This window comes from Lissotriton vulgaris, chromosome 12 (assembly GCF_964263255.1).
Source record: "Lissotriton vulgaris chromosome 12, aLisVul1.2, whole genome shotgun sequence".
In the NCBI taxonomy this organism is placed as follows: Eukaryota; Metazoa; Chordata; class Amphibia; order Caudata; family Salamandridae; genus Lissotriton; species Lissotriton vulgaris.
Window position 1 is genome coordinate 445,683,381 of NC_141700.1, and position 16,397 is coordinate 445,699,777.

At 41.4% G+C, this 16,397-nt stretch overlaps 5 non-coding genes across 5 annotated transcripts; all 5 read right to left on the reverse strand.

The window, feature by feature from the left end:
* Positions 1–155: 155 nt before the first annotated feature.
* Positions 156–229, reverse strand: TRNAI-AAU (transfer RNA isoleucine (anticodon AAU)). The gene has a single exon. It is a non-coding gene; the product is annotated as a tRNA-Ile (tRNA).
* Positions 230–7,552: 7,323 nt separating this feature from the next.
* Positions 7,553–7,626, reverse strand: TRNAI-AAU (transfer RNA isoleucine (anticodon AAU)). The gene has a single exon. It is a non-coding gene; the product is annotated as a tRNA-Ile (tRNA).
* Positions 7,627–8,413: 787 nt separating this feature from the next.
* TRNAI-AAU (transfer RNA isoleucine (anticodon AAU)) lies at positions 8,414–8,487 on the reverse strand. The gene has a single exon. It is a non-coding gene; the product is annotated as a tRNA-Ile (tRNA).
* Positions 8,488–9,276: 789 nt separating this feature from the next.
* On the reverse strand, positions 9,277–9,350 carry TRNAI-AAU (transfer RNA isoleucine (anticodon AAU)). Its single transcript has one exon. It is a non-coding gene; the product is annotated as a tRNA-Ile (tRNA).
* A 6,458-nt stretch (positions 9,351–15,808) lies between these two features.
* TRNAI-AAU (transfer RNA isoleucine (anticodon AAU)) lies at positions 15,809–15,882 on the reverse strand. The gene has a single exon. It is a non-coding gene; the product is annotated as a tRNA-Ile (tRNA).
* Positions 15,883–16,397: the final 515 nt, after the last annotated feature.

The window sequence follows — 16,397 nt, forward strand, 5'->3', positions numbered from 1 at the left end:
ATTAATAGATATTCCAGGAGCTTTCAGAATAATAATTAATTCTACAACTATATCAAATGTATTCATCCAATCCTTCAAGCAGCGTTTGATCCAAGGTGATAAACAGTCAAGAATGAAACACAAGAAAAATTACTCTTTTTTCAAACAATTAAACTTGGCCTGTACAGGGATCGAACCTGTGACCTTGGCGTTATTAGCACCACGCTCTAACCATCTGAGCTAACAAGCCATTTTGCCCAAATTCCTGGAAGTCCAGCATGTGAAGAACTGCTAATGATAGTTAACCCGGGAGATTTGGATAGCTGAATTTCAGAGGTTTACCATGAAATTATAAATATATAATATCAACATGAAGAAACTAATATGACTTTAAAAAAATTACAATACAAAAGAGATTTTCATACTTAGTGTTAGAACTTAGAACCATTAATGTTTTTTCCATGTGTTTTAGCAATAAATAACAATTCATCACCTATATGCAATTGATTCATTTAATCATTCTATCAGCTTTCCCTCAAAGGAAATATAGAGATACACATGATACAGAAGAAAATACATCTATGTTCAACATTAAAGGAGCATCAAGTATTGGCTAGGAGATTGATTGAAAGTATGTCCTTGGCATTTTTAACTTTATGCTCTAAAGACTAAACTAATAGGCTCAATAAATATATAGCATACCATTGAAGAAATAGCAGATGATGAAGTTCTATCGATTGTTAACCCGGGATAGTTGGAAAGCTTATATTCAGCTGTTTACATTCATACTATCTTTATATTTCATCAACAAGACAAAACAAAAATGACCTCAATAAATTGCAATAAATAAGAGTTTAAGTTACTTGGCGTTAGAACTTAGAACCATTAATAGATATTCCAGGAGCTTTCAGAATAATAATTAATTCTACAACTATATCAAATGTATTTATCCAATCCTTCAAGCAGTGTTTGATCCAAGGTGATAAACAGTCAAAAATGAGACACAAGAAAAATCAATCTTTTTTCAAACAATTAAACTTGGCCTGTACAGGGATCGATAATATACAATGAGACCCAATCCAAATGGCGAGTAAATCTATCAGTGACATATGGGGGGTCCAATACATCCCACTCCCCACTACTCTCTTATCCACATTATAATGAGATAATGCACTGTGCTCTGCCTTGTTTAAAATATCTGTTCTCCAAGACAACCCAACAGAGCAAAGCTCTCAGAGTGACCCCAATCTTGGTTGTTCACAACAGTCCACACCACACATTGGACCTTATTCTAAATAGAGGAAAAATGTGCGAGAAGCAAGTGACCCCTCACGGAAACACCACCAAGCGGGGTAACTGGTATGCAATTTCCAGACAGGCCCCTGTCTCATCATCGGTGGTCACTCGCTCCTCGGGAAAATAAAGGTGATAGAAAAGAAGACGTGTCCAAAACAAACAACATATAAAGTGCTACAGTGAAGTGCAGAAAATTCTGCTAGTGGCAAACACACACAAACATAATGATAGAGTGCCTAAAACCACACACAACACACCAATCCCTTATCCACTTTTATTCGTAGGGTGGTGATTGCGTGCTCTTGAGTATTAAAAAGGCTGGTAGCTAGTCATGCATACCATTACCTACAGTGCCGACATGTTTCACTGCTGTATAGCGTAGAGCAGTTTCATCAGGGCTGCACTCAAGTGCTGCCACTTCACTCTTTTTGGACACTCAGTTCTGTAACGTGCTGTCAATGGAGAACAGGTACGTAGTTAAAAACATGTAGACTCAGGCTGGCCAGAGGTATACTCTGAAGGTATATACCAAGTGGTAGTGTGAGGAATATTTACCCAGGAGCAGCAAAGCTTTGCATACCAGCCACTCCGGTATCAAACTGGGACCCTAGATACTCCAAGCGTGAGTGTGCCCCTTGATTTGCAATAAAACTATTATATCTGCAAAATGGAAGAAACAAATACAAAGTTGTAGTTTTCCTTGTGCTGTTATGCCATGTAGCACCTGATGGAAAATACACCTATACTCGAGAATGAGCAACAAGTGACATACACGCTTAACGCTGCTATTACATACTGCTGACAAGGGTTGTTCTAACTAGTGCAGTTCCATCACTAGGGTGCCAGTTGTAAATACCATGGTGCAGCGCACCCATCTCAGCGACCCCCACGTCAACAATAATGCAGCCAAAGCGAACTGGGGCTTAACAGTCACGATCGTGACCAACTTCCATCTGAACCTGTGAGGCTACGCGGGGCCGGCGGGCTCGAGCAAATGACATTTAACCCAAGGAGTGAAAATCGATAGCATACTTCCCTGGCGCTAGATTAAAATCCGTCTCACCGTGACGATCTGGGAAGGTGCCTTTCCTCAGCCGTGTCGGACGCCCGCGCCAGGATCACTGAAGAACGCTGCGCCGGTGCGACCACGCCCCTCGCGTCACATCACGTGATCGCGACTACATGCGTGGCGGCCATCTTAGTCTAGTCAATGGGCTATAGCGATATACACTGATACAGCCCTATCTAGTGGGAAAGATGCTATACCACTGCAACGCTGCCCCGGAAACTGTACTGGGTATTGAAACCAGGAGGGTAGGGACATAATATTCCTAGATGTCAGAACTTCACCCCCATGTGTAAAAAGTGAAAAGGGACACACTGATTACTTCACCATTGCAACGCTGCCCTAGCAGATGTACTAGGTATTAAAACTAGGAGGGCAGGGACATAATGCTCCTAAATGTCAGAACTACTCCCCCATCTGTAAAAAGTGAAAAAGGACAAACTGGTTACTTCAAATAGTCATCAAGCCAGTGAATGATATGATGGATATAGACCTGTCACAATAGATCAAATTGTATGCAATTCATCCCCTTGAGCCCATTGAAAGTAATGTAATGTGATGAGATCCAAAGTCACTCCAGAGTAACACAGAGACAGGAAGAGTTGTGTTGGATAGGAACTGACCCTCAAGGGGCATCCAATATGGGGAGTCTAGGTTCTGGGCACAGGGAGGGCAAATGTACATGGAACCACTCCTTGATTCGACTGGGAGCTAGTGAACCCAAGTTTGGCCAAGATGCATGACCCCAAAGCATGGAAGGGGTCCCGGTGTGGAGCAACATAAGACCCAGGTTCACAGTTTAATCCTGTTCCATTCAATGATTTCGTTGAGCCCAACCCTATCAGTTTTCTCATTATAGATCCAGCGCAATTCTTTAGTCAACAAGATCTCATCAATGTTCTGGGGAGAGCCTGTGATCTTCTCAAGCACTGTCCACTGAAAGGTATGTTTTTCAGTAGAGCAGTGCTGAACAAGCTTTGTTGTTAATTTACCTGCTCTTATTGTGCTAAGATGTTCCTGTATGCGCACTTTGATCTTGCGTGAAGTCAGACCTATATACTGCAATCCACACTGGCACGTTAACCTGTATACCACTTGTGTGGAATTACAGTTGCTAAACTGATTTTGAAACCACTCCTTCCCTGATGTGAGACTCACACTTTTGCTTTTCTTGGTGAGTGGACATACAGAGCATGTCCCACACGGAAAGTGGCCTTTGGGTACAGTAGAATTGTGGTCGGTTGGTGCCTGGGGGGCCCTTGAGTGTACCAGTCTATCCTTCAAATTGGTCGCCCTCTTAAATGCAAATCTCGGGGGTGGCATACGGAACTCGCTGTTAGACAGGATGGACCAATGCTTCCGGATGGACTGGCGGATTTTGGTGGCCATAGGGTCAAACGTCATGACCACAGGTATACAGTCGTCCCTTTTCTTGGTAGCCTTTTCTAGAAGGGCACTCCTGGGAGTGTTGAGAGCTCTCTTTTTGGCTTGTTTTACTACCTTCATAGGGTAGTTCCTATTGGTCAACTTAGAGGTCAAAACTTCAGATTGTTCCAAGAAGGTGCTGGTGTTAGAACAGTTACGTCTATACCTCAGGAACTGCCCTACAGGCAAGTTGTCCCTCAAAGCTCTTGGGTGAAAGGAATCATACGAGAGCAAGGAATTCCTGTCTGTGGGTTTTTGATGTACACAGGTGTTAATGGTGCCCATACTGTATTCAATATCTAGGTCAAGGTATATTGCTTTGTGTCTGTCATATGTCCAGGTGAACTTAAGGTTCTCATCTTGTGCATTCAGCCAGTTAAGGAATTCCAACAGGTGTTCCTCCGTTCCTGACCAGATGCAGAACACGTCATCTATATATCTCTTCCAGAGCCGGATCTGGCTCTGGAAGGGGTTGTTGTTATGATAGATGACGTGCTCCTCGAATTGTCCCACATAGATACAAGCTATGCTGGGTGCCATAGTAGCCCCCATCGAGGTGCCAGACAGCTGAAGATAGAGCTGATCTTTGTAGCAGAAGTAGTTCTTGGTAAGGGCTAACTCTATACACTGCAGCACGAATGTCTGTGTAGTGTCATAGAACCATTCCTGATCACCCAGGGCGCGGGCCGCTGCCACCAGCGCCGCGTCCTGGGGAATGCAAGTGTACAAGGATTCCATGTCAATGGTGACAAAGAATTCATTAGCCGGGTCATAATGGATGTCTTCAAGTACCTTTAAGATGTCAGTCGTGTCTTTGACAAAGGACTTTTGGGTGACTACAGATTCTCTGAGAAAGTAATCTGCATATTGAGATAGCGGTTCCAGAATCGATTGAATGCCCGCCACAATAGGGCGACCAGGAGGTGGACGAGTGGGCTTATGGATCTTTGGGAGGATGTAAAATGACGGAGTCCTAGGGCTGGTATTAACAAGGAACTCCGCCTCTTTAACCGAAATCCATTTTCTTTCTTTAGCGACCCCAACCATGTCGCGAATGGTTTTTGACAATTCTTCCACCGGATCATTTTTAAGTGGTACATAATTGGTCCTGACACTCAGGAGGCGTAGTACTTCGGCCTCGTAATCAGTGGTATTAAGAAGGACAATAGCACCGCCCTTGTCCGCCGATTTTATAGTCAGCGTGTGATTATTTTGGAGGCTTTTAACTGCTTCCCAGTCTTCTTTAGTCATGTTTTTGTGATGGAACTGTCTCCTCGTGTTTTCTATTTTTTCTATGTCCTGTAAGACCAGAGACTCAAAAACCATTATTTCTGGACCTACCGCAGAAGTGGGTGGGCAGAAAGTGGAAGGATTTCTCAAATTAGAGGTATAGCTGGTATTCTCTAATGTTTGCTTATCTTTGAAAAACTTTTTGAGTTTAATTTTTCTCATTGTTTCCTGAAACTCAATTCTGCATTTGAATGCGTCATGAGTAGGAGTAGGAATGAATCCCAAACCTTTGTTCAGTACTCTTTTTTCATTGTCAGACAGGACATGATCGGAGAGATTTACTACGATGTTGCCGCTTACTTCTGGGTCCTGCCTCTGCTGCGGGTCAACCTCGGCGAGAACGTCTGCCATTGTTGGCGTTGCTGGTTCGGCTGATTGGTGTGATTTCCTCTGCCTCTTCCGCCTCCTTGACCACCTCCCCGGTTGGTTGTTCTTTGGCCTTGAGCTAAAAAAGACCTGAGGAGTGCCCCCAAGTCCTCACTAGTTTGATTCTGTTGTTGGAATCTCACCCTATTACCTTGAGGTGTTTCTTCCTCTTCCTCACTGGACGTGTTGTCGAAGGTCCACTGGTTGGGGGTCCGTCTTGGTTGTTGTCTGCCTCCTCGGCCCCTCTGTCTTCCTCCAAAGGACTGAGATTCCTGAGGAGCTGTGTAGTACTCGTCCTTCACATAGGGGAAAGCCCATTCATGTGTGTATCTCTCAAGATTGCGAGTGAGGCCTTTCAATTTTTGGGTTACCATATAGTTTCTGTATTCAGAAAGGTCGTCCTGGATCCTTTGGAGTTGTTCTTTGGTATCCAACAGTGTGGTGTCCCTCTGTATGGATTCTTCCAATTCCAGTATTTCTTTCAATAGTTCCTCACTCAGCCGCTTGGCCGTGCTGATAATCAAAATCAGCCAATCTCTAGTACACTTGTTAGCGATGAAGCTCCAATCTCGCCTAAACCTGCTGTCGTCAAGGAAGATTCGGGGTTCTATTCTTACAAGGAGACTAGCTGGGGCCGCGCCTGCATTATAGTATTCAGTCATAAGCGCCCCATGTAAAGCAATCCTAACCTGCCTCTTTTTCAGGGTACTAAGCTTCTCCCATTCTTCCCTGGCTGTGGTGTTGCCAAGTAATGGATTGTCAGGTAGTAGTGATGGGCCTGCTAGGATAGCCGCTATCTGTTCCTCAGTGAAGGCCAGACAGTTCTTATCCATTTAAAAGTGGGGGCCTACACCAAATGAGGAAGAGAAGGAAGGACAAGAGAGCTAAGGTCACTCTTGGTCACAATTACCTACACACTCCCCAGAAGTAAACCTGTTACAGTAGTATAGCACCTCACCAACCACAGGGTCCACATGTAAGGTAAATTTTAAAAAAAACGCTGATCCTCCAAGTAGGGGGATGCTAAGCTCTCACGGCTGAGCAAACAAAAATGACCTCAATGAATTGCAATAAATGAGAGATTTAGTTACTTGGCGTTAGAACTTAGAACCATTAATAGATATTCCAGGAGCTTTCAGAATAATAATTAATTCTACAACTATACGAAATATATTCATCCAATCCTTCAAGCTCAGTTTGATCCAAGGTGATAAACAGTCAAAAATGAGACACAAGAAAAATTTATCTTTTTACAAACAATTAAACTCGGCCTGTACAGGGATTGAACCTGTGACCTTGGCGTTATTAGCACCACGCTCTAACCATCTGAGCTAACAGGCCGTTTTGCACAAATTCCTGGAAGTCCAGCATATGAAGAAGTGCTAATGATAGTTAACCCGGGAGATTTGGAAAGCTTAATTTCAGAGGTTTACCATGAAGTTATACTTATATATTATCAACATGAAGAAACTAATATGACTCTAAAAAAATTACAATACAAAAGAGATTTTCATACTTAGTGTTAGAACTTAGAACCATTAATGTTTTTTCCATGTGTTTTAGCAATAAATAACAATTCATCACCTATATGCAATTGATTCATTTAATCATTCTATCAGCTTCCCCTCAAAGAAAATATAGAGATACACATGATACAGAAGAAAATACATCTATTTTCAACATTAAAGGAGCATCAAGTATTGGCTAGGAGATTGATTGAAAGTATGTCCTTGGCATTTTTAACTTTATGCTCTAAAGACTAAACTAATAGGCTCACTAAATATATAGCATACTATTGAAGAAATAGCAGATGATGAAGTGCTACTGATTGTTAACCCGGGATAGTTGGAAAGCTTATATTCAGCTGTTTACATTCATACTATCTTTATATTTCATCAACAAGACAAAACAAAAATATCCTCAATGAATTGCAATAAATAGGAGATTTGGTTACTTGGAGTTAGAACTTAGAACCATTAATAGATATTCCAGGAGCTTTCAGAATAATAATTAATTCTACAACTATATCAAATGTATTCATCCAATCCTTCAAGCAGCGTTTGATCCAAGGTGATAAACAGTCAAAAATGAGACACAAGAAAAATTAATCTTTTTTCAAACAATTAAACTTGGCCTGTACAGGGATCGAACCTGTGACCTTGGCGTTATTAGCACCACGCTCTAACCATCTGAGCTAACAGGCCATTTTGCACAATTTCCTGGAAGTCCAGCATATGAAGAAGTGCTAATGATAGTTAACCCGGGAGATTTGGAAAGCTTAATTTCAGAGGTACCATGAAGTTATAAATATATATTATCAACATGAAGAAACTAATATGACTTTAAAAAAATTACAATGCAAAAGAGATGTTCATACTTAGTGTTAGAACTTAGAACCATTAATGTTTTTTCCATGTGTTTTAGCAATAAATAACAATTCATCACCTATATGCAATTAATTCATTTAATCATTCTATCAGCTTCCCCTCAAAGGAAATATAGAGATACACATGATACAGAAGAAAATACATCTATTTTCAACATTAAAGGAGCATCAAGTATTGGCTTGGAGACTGATTGAAAATATGTCCTTGCTATTTTTAACTTTTTGCTCTAAATACTAAACTAATAGGCTCACTAAATATATAGCATACTATTGAAGAAATAGCAGATGATGAAGTGCTACTGATTGTTAACCCGGGATAGTTGGAAAGCTTATATTCAGCTGTTTACATTCATACTATCTTTATATTTCATCAACAAGACAAAACAAAAATGACCTCAATGAATTGCAATAAAGAAGAGATTTAGTTACTTGGAGTTAGAACTTAGAACCATTAATAGATATTCCAGGAGATTTCAGAATAATAATTAATTCTACAACTATATCAAATGTATTCATCCAATCCTTCAAGCAGTGTTTGATCCAAGGTGATAAACAGTCAAAAAAGAGACACAAGAAAAATTAATCTTTTTTCAAACAATTAAACTTGGCCTGTACAGGGATCGAACCTGTGTCCTTGGCGTTATTAGCACCACGCTCTAACCATCTGAGCTAACAGGCCGTTTTGCACAATTTCCTGGAAGTCCAGCATATGAAGAAGTGCTAATGATAGTTAACCCGGGAGATTTGGAAAGCTTAATTTCAGAGGTTTACCATGAAGTTATAAATATATAATATCAACATGAAGAAACTAATATGACTTTAAAAAAATTACAATACAAAAGAGATGTTCATACTTAGTGTTAGAACTTAGAACCATTAATGTTTTTTCCATGTGTTTTAGCAATAAATAACAATTCATCACCTATATGCAATTGATTCATTTAATCATTCTATCAGCTTCCCCTCAAAGGAAATATAGACATACACATGATACAGAAGAAAATACATCTATTTTCAACATTAAAGGAGCATCAAGTATTGCCTTGGAGACTGATTGAAGGTATGTCCTTGGCATTTTTAACTTTATGCTCTAAAGACTAAACTAATAGGCTCAATAAATATATAGCATACCATTGAAGAAATAGCAGATGATGAAGTGCTATCGATTGGTAACCCGGGATAGTTGGAAAGCTTATATTCAGCTGTTTACATTCATACTATCTTTATATTTCATCAACAAGACAAAACAAAAATGACCTCAATAAATTGCAATAAATAGAAGATTTAGTTACTTGGCGTTAGAACTTAGAACCATTAATAGATATTCCAGGAGCTTTCAGAATAATAATTAATTCTACAACTATATCAAATGTATTCATCCAATCCTTCAAGCAGCGTTTGATCCAAGGTGATAAACAGTCAAGAATGAAACACAAGAAAAATTACTCTTTTTTCAAACAATTAAACTTGGCCTGTACAGGGATCGAACCTGTGACCTTGGCGTTATTAGCACCACGCTCTAACCATCTGAGCTAACAAGCCATTTTGCCCAAATTCCTGGAAGTCCAGCATGTGAAGAACTGCTAATGATAGTTAACCCCGGAGATTTGGATAGCTGAATTTCAGAGGTTTACCATGAAATTATAAATATATAATATCAATATGAAGAAACTAATATGACTTTAAAAAAATTACAATACAAAAGAGATTTTCATACTTAGTGTTAGAACTTAGAACCATTAATGTTTTTTCCATGTGTTTTAGCAATAAATAACAATTCATCACCTATATGCAATTGATTCATTTAATCATTCTATCAGCTTCCCCTCAAAGGAAATATAGAGATACACATGATACAGAAGAAAATACATCTATGTTCAACATTAAAGGAGCATCAAGTATTGGCTAGGAGATTGATTGAAAGTATGTCCTTGGCATTTTTAACTTTATGCTCTAAAGACTAAACTAATAGGCTCAATAAATATATAGCATACCATTGAAGAAATAGCAGATGATGAAGTTCTATCGATTGTTAACCCGGGATAGTTGGAAAGCTTATATTCAGCTGTTTACATTCATACTATCTTTATATTTCATCAACAAGACAAAACAAAAATGACCTCAATAAATTGCAATAAATAAGAGTTTAAGTTACTTGGCGTTAGAACTTAGAACCATTAATAGATATTCCAGGAGCTTTCAGAATAATAATTAATTCTACAACTATATCAAATGTATTTATCCAATCCTTCAAGCAGTGTTTGATCCAAGGTGATAAACAGTCAAAAATGAGACACAAGAAAAATTAATCTTTTTTCAAACAATTAAACTTGGCCTGTACAGGGATCGATAATATACAATGAGACCCAATCCAAATGGCGAGTAAATCTATCAGTGACATATGGGGGTCCAATACATCCCACTCCCCACTACTCTCTTATCCACATTATAATGAGATAATGCACTGTGCTCTGCCTTGTTTAAAATATCTGTTCTCCAAGACAACCCAACAGAGCAAAGCTCTCAGAGTGACCCCAATCTTGGTTGTTCACAACAGTCCACACCACACATTGGACCTTATTCTAAATAGAGGAAAAATGTGCGAGAAGCAAGTGACCCCTCACGGAAACACCACCAAGCGGGGTAACTGGTATGCAATTTCCAGACAGGCTCCTGTCTCATCATCGGTGGTCACTCGCTCCTCGGGAAAATAAAGGTGATAGAAAAGAAGACGTGTCCAAAACAAACAACATATAAAGTGCTACAGTGAAGTGCAGAAAATTCTGCTAGTGGCAAACACACACAAACATAATGATAGAGTGCCTAAAACCACACACAACACACCAATCCCTTATCCACTTTTATTCGTAGGGTGGTGATTGCGTGCTCTTGAGTATTAAAAAGGCTGGTAGCTAGTCATGCATACCATTACCTACAGTGCCGACATGTTTCACTGCTGTATAGCGTAGAGCAGTTTCATCAGGGCTGCACTCAAGTGCTGCCACTTCACTCTTTTTGGACACTCAGTTCTGTAACGTGCTGTCAATGGAGAACAGGTACGTAGTTAAAAACATGTAGACTCAGGCTGGCCAGAGGTATACTCTGAAGGTATATACCAAGTGGTAGTGTGAGGAATATTTACCCAGGAGCAGCAAAGCTTTGCATACCAGCCACTCCGGTATCAAACTGGGACCCTAGATACTCCAAGCGTGAGTGTGCCCCTTGATTTGTAATAAAACTATTATATCTGCAAAATGGAAGAAACAAATACAAAGTTGTAGTTTTCCTTGTGCTGTTATGCCATGTAGCACCTGATGGAAAATACACCTATACTCGAGAATGAGCAACAAGTGACATACACGCTTAACGCTGCTATTACACACTGCTGACAAGGGTTGTTCTAACTAGTGCAGTTCCATCACTAGGGTGCCAGTTGTAAATACCATGGTGCAGCGCACCCATCTCAGCGACCCCCACGTCAACAATAATGCAGCCAAAGCGAACTGGGGCTTAACAGTCACGATCGTGACCAACTTCCATCTGAACCTGTGAGGCTACGCGGGGCCGGCGGGCTCGAGCAAATGACATTTAACCCAAGGAGTGAAAATCGATAGCATACTTCCCTGGCGCTAGATTAAAATCCGTCTCACCGTGACGATCTGGGAAGGTGCCTTTCCTCAGCCGTGTTGGACGCCCGGGCCAGGATCACTGAAGAACGCTGCGCCGGTGCGACCACGCCCCTCGCGTCACATCACGTGATCGCGACTACATGCGTGGCGGCCATCTTAGTCTAGTCAATGGGCTATAGCGATATACACTGATACAGCCCTATCTAGTGGGAAATATGCTATACCACTGCAACGCTGCCCCGGAAACTGTACTGGGTATTGAAACCAGGAGGGTAGGGACATAATATTCCTAGATGTCAGAACTTCACCCCCATGTGTAAAAAGTGAAAAGGGACACACTGATTACTTCACCATTGCAACGCTGCCCTAGCAGATGTACTAGGTATTAAAACTAGGAGGGCAGGGACATAATGCTCCTAAATGTCAGAACTACTCCCCCATCTGTAAAAAGTGAAAAAGGACAAACTGGTTACTTCAAATAGTCATCAAGCCAGTGAATGATATGATGGATATAGACCTGTCACAATAGATCAAATTGTATGCAATTCATCCCCTTGAGCCCATTGAAAGTAATGTAATGTGATGAGATCCAAAGTCACTCCAGAGTAACACAGAGACAGGAAGAGTTGTGTTGGATAGGAACTGACCCTCAAGGGGCATCCAATATGGGGAGTCTAGGTTCTGGGCACAGGGAGGGCAAATGTACATGGAACCACTCCTTGATTCGACTGGGAGCTAGTGAACCCAAGTTTGGCCAAGATGCATGACCCCAAAGCATGGAAGGGGTCCCGGTGTGGAGCAACATAAGACCCAGGTTCACAGTTTAATCCTGTTCCATTCAATGATTTCGTTGAGCCCAACCCTATCAGTTTTCTCATTATAGATCCAGCGCGATTCTTTAGTCAACAAGATCTCATCAATGTTCTGGGGAGAGCCTGTGATCTTCTCAAGCACTGTCCACTGAAAGGTATGTTTTTCAGTAGAGCAGTGCTGAACAAGCTTTGTTGTTAATTTACCTGCTCTTATTGTGCTAACATGTTCCTGTATGCGCACTTTGATCTTGCGTGAAGTCAGACCTATATACTGCAATCCACACTGGCACTTTAACCTGTATACCACTTGTGTGGAATTACAGTTGCTAAACTGATTTTGAAACCACTCCTTCCCTGATGTGAGACTCACACTTTTGCTTTTCTTGGTGAGTGGACATACAGAGCATGTCCCACACGGAAAGTGGCCTTTGGGTACAGTAGAATTGTGGTCGGTTGGTGCCTGGGGGGCCCTGGAGTGTACCAGTCTATCCTTCAAATTGGTCGCCCTCTTAAATGCAAATCTCGGGGGTGGCATACGGAACTCGCTGTTAGACAGGATGGACCAATGCTTCCGGATGGACTGGCGGATTTTGGTGGCCATAGGGTCAAACGTCATGACCACAGGTATACAGTCGTCCCTTTTCTTGGTAGCCTTTTCTAGAAGGGCACTCCTGGGAGTGTTGAGAGCTCTCTTTTTGGCTTGTTTTACTACCTTCATAGGGTAGTTCCTATTGGTCAACTTAGAGGTCAAAACTTCAGATTGTTCCAAGAAGGTGCTGGTGTTAGAACAGTTACGTCTATACCTCAGGAACTGCCCTACAGGCAAGTTGTCCCTCAAAGCTCTTGGGTGAAAGGAATCATACGAGAGCAAGGAATTCCTGTCTGTGGGTTTTTGATGTACACAGGTGTTAATGGTGCCCATACTGTATTCAATATCTAGGTCAAGGTATATTGCTTTGTGTCTGTCATATGTCCAGGTGAACTTAAGGTTCTCATCTTGTGCATTCAGCCAGTTAAGGAATTCCAACAGGTGTTCCTCCGTTCCTGACCAGATGCAGAACACGTCATCTATATATCTCTTCCAGAGCCGGATCTGGCTCTGGAAGGGGTTGTTGTTATGATAGATGACGTGCTCCTCGAATTGTCCCACATAGATACAAGCTATGCTGGGTGCCATAGTAGCCCCCATCGAGGTGCCAGACACCTGAAGATAGAGCTGATCTTTGTAGCAGAAGTAGTTCTTGGTAAGGGCTAACTCTATACACTGCAGCACGAATGTCTGTGTAGTGTCATAGAACCATTCCTGATCACCCAGGGCGCGGGCCGCTGCCACCAGCGCCGCGTCCTGGGGAATGCAAGTGTACAAGGATTCGATGTCAATGGTGACAAAGAATTCATTAGCCGGGTCATAATGGATGTCTTCAAGTACCTTTAAGATGTCAGTCGTGTCTTTGACAAAGGACTTTTGGGTGACTACAGATTCTCTGAGAAAGTAATCTGCATATTGAGATAGCGGTTCCAGAATCGATTGAATGCCCGCCACAATAGGGCGACCAGGAGGTGGACGAGTGGGCTTATGGATCTTTGGGAGGATGTAAAATGACGGAGTCCTAGGGCTGGTATTAACAAGGAACTCCGCCTCTTTAACCGAAATCCATTTTCTTTCTTTAGCGACCCCAACCATGTCGCGAATGGTTTTTGACAATTCTTCCACCGGATCTTTTTTAAGTGGTACATAATTGGTCCTGACACTCAGGAGGCGTAGTATTTCGGCCTCGTAATCAGTGGTATTAAGAAGGACAATAGCACCGCCCTTGTCCGCCGATTTTATAGTCAGCGTGTGATTATTTTGGAGGCTTTTAACTGCTTCCCAGTCTTCTTTAGTCATGTTTTTGTGATGGAACTGTCTCCTCGTGTTTTCTATTTTTTCTATGTCCTGTAAGACCAGAGACTCAAAAACCACTATTTCTGGACCTACCGCAGAAGTGGGTGGGCAGAAAGTGGAAGGATTTCTCAAATTAGAGGTATAGGTGGTATTCTCTAATGTTTGCTTATCTTTGAAAAACTTTTTGAGTTTAATTTTTCTCATTGTTTCCTGAAACTCAATTCTGCATTTGAATGCGTCATGAGTAGGAGTAGGAATGAATCCCAAACCTTTGTTCAGTACTCTTTTTTCATTGTCAGACAGGACATGATCGGAGAGATTTACTACGATGTTGCCGCTTACTTCTGGGTCCTGCCTCTGCTGCGGGTCAACCTCGGCGAGAACGTCTGCCATTGTTGGCGTTGCTGGTTCGGCTGATTGGTGGGATTTCCTCTGCCTCTTCCGCCTCCTTGACCACCTACCCGGTTGGTTGTTCTTTGGCCTTGAGCTAAAAAAGACCTGAGGAGTGCCCCCAAGTCCTCACTAGTTTGATTCTGTTGTTGGAATCTCACCCTATTACCTTGAGGTGTTTCTTCCTCTTCCTCACTGGACGTGTTGTCGAAGGTCCACTGGTTGGGGGTCCGTCTTGGTTGTTGTCTGCCTCCTCAGCCCCTCTGTCTTCCTCCAAAGGACTGAGATTCCTGAGGAGCTGTGTAGTACTCGTCCTTCACATAGGGGAAAGCCCATTCATGTGTGTATCTCTCAAGATTGCGAGTGAGGCCTTTCAATTTTTGGGTTACCATATAGTTTCTGTATTCAGAAAGGTCCTCCTGGATCCTTTGGAGTTGTTCTTTGGTATCCAACAGTGTGGTGTCCCTCTGTATGGATTCTTCCAATTCCAGTATTTCTTTCAATAGTTCCTCACTCAGCCGCTTGGCCGTGCTGATAATCAAAATCAGCCAATCTCTAGTACACTTGTTAGCGATGAAGCTCCAATCTCGCCTAAACCTGCTGTCGTCAAGGAAGATGCGGGGTTCTATTCTTACAAGGAGACTAGCTGGGGCCGCGCCAGCATTATAGTATTCAGTCATAAGCGCCCCATGTAAAGCAATCCTAACCTGCCTCTTTTTCAGGGTACTAAGCTTCTCCCATTCTTCCCTGGCTGTGGTGTTGCCAAGTAATGGATTGTCAGGTAGTAGTGATGGGCCTGCTAGGATAGCCGCTATCTGTTCCTCAGTGAAGGCCAGACAGTTCTTATCCATTTAAAAGTGGGGGCCTACACCAAATGAGGAAGAGAAGGAAGGACAAGAGAGCTAAGGTCACTCTTGGTCACAATTACCTACACACTCCCCAGAAGTAAACCTGTTACAGTAGTATAGCACCTCACCAACCACAGGGTCCACATGTAAGGTAAATTTAAAAAAAAACGCTGATCCTCCAAGTAGGGGGATGCTAAGCTCTCACGGCTGAGCAAACAAAAATGACCTCAATGAATTGCAATAAATAAGAGATTTAGTTACTTGGAGTTAGAACTTAGAACCTTAATAGATATTCCAGGAGCTTTCAGAATAATAATTAATTCTACAACTATATCAAATGTATTCATCCAATCCTTCAAGCAGTGTTTGATCCAAGGTGATAAACAGTCAAAAATGAGACACAAGAAAAATTAATCTTTTTTCAAACAATTAAACTTGGCCTGTACAGGGATCGAACCTGTGACCTTGGCGTTATTAGCACCACGCTCTAACCATCTGAGCTAACAGGCCGTTTTGCACAATTTCCTGGAAGTCCAGCATATGAAGAAGTGCTAATGATAGTTAACCCGGGAGATTTGGAAAGCTTAATTTCAGAGGTTTACCATGAAGTTATAAATATATAATATCAACATGAAGAAACTAATATGACTTTAAAAAAATTACAATACAAAAGAGATGTTCATACTTAGTGTTAGAACTTAGAACCATTAATGTTTTTTCCATGTGTTTTAGCAATAAATAACAATTCATCACCTATATGCAATTGATTCATTTATTCATTCTATCAGCTTCCCCTCAAAGGAAATATAGAGATACACATGATACAGAAGAAAATACATCTATTTTCAACATTAAAGGAGCATCAAGTATTGGCTTGGAGACTGATTGAAAATATGTCCTTGCTATTTTTAACTTTTTGCTCTAAAGACTAAACTAATAGGCTCACTAAATATATAGCATACTATTGAAGAAATAGCAGATGATGAAGTGCTACTGATTGTTAACCCGGGATAGTTGGAAAGCTT